This window comes from Nannospalax galili, unplaced genomic scaffold (genome assembly GCF_000622305.1).
Source record: "Nannospalax galili isolate Female #2095 unplaced genomic scaffold, S.galili_v1.0 scaffold639, whole genome shotgun sequence".
In the NCBI taxonomy this organism is placed as follows: domain Eukaryota; kingdom Metazoa; phylum Chordata; class Mammalia; order Rodentia; family Spalacidae; genus Nannospalax; species Nannospalax galili.
Window position 1 is genome coordinate 309,249 of NW_008344644.1, and position 917 is coordinate 310,165.

Genomic DNA, 917 nt, shown 5'->3' on the forward strand with positions numbered 1-917 from the left:
ACTTTTGTACTTTCATATGAATCTTAGGAAGGTTTTTTCCACTTCTGTGAAAAATGTCTTGTGGATTTTGATTGGTATTGCATTGAATCCATAAATGACTTTTGGTAGGATGATCATTTTCACAATATAAATTCTTCCAATCCATGAGCATGGGAGGTCCTTCCATCTTCTGATGTCTTCCTCAATCTCTTTCTTTAGTGATTAAAAATTTTCATTGTAGGGCTCTTTAATGTCTTTGATCAGGTTTATTCCAAGATATTTTATTTTTTGTAGCTTTTGTGAAGGGGAGAGTATCCATGTGCTCTTTCTCTGATTGCTTGTTATTGGTATATAGACAGGCTACAGACTTTTGTAAATCAATTTTGTAACCTGCCACTTTACTGGAAATGTTAATCATTTCTAGGAGTTTTCTGATGGAACTTTTGGATTCTGTTAGGTATTGTATCATATCATCTGCAAAAAGGGATAATGTGAGCTCTTCTTTTCTGCCGGTGCCAGCCGGCCAAGACGGACAGTACCTGAAAGGGAGAGTGAGGATTGAAAGAAAGAACAAGAGACAGAAAAGATACTTGGGAGGGCTAACAGTGGTGACTGCAGCCCTGGCTTATTTCAGCTCCACCTTTTTATACAGAAGAACTCAATTAGTTTCAACAGCTGTTATTATTTCAATCATTTTGTATTTGTTGCAGTTTGTTTTGTGCCCCAGTATATGGTTGATTTTGGAGAAGGTTCCATGGGATGCTGAGTAGAAAGTATGTCCTTTGGTGCTTGGGTGGAATACTTGGTAGATGTCTATTAGGTCCATTTGATATATGGTATTGTTATTTCAGATGTATCTCTGTTAACTCTCTGTCCTGTTGACCTATCTAATGGAGATGTGGGGTACTGAAGTCCCCTACCAATGAGTTGGAATTAAT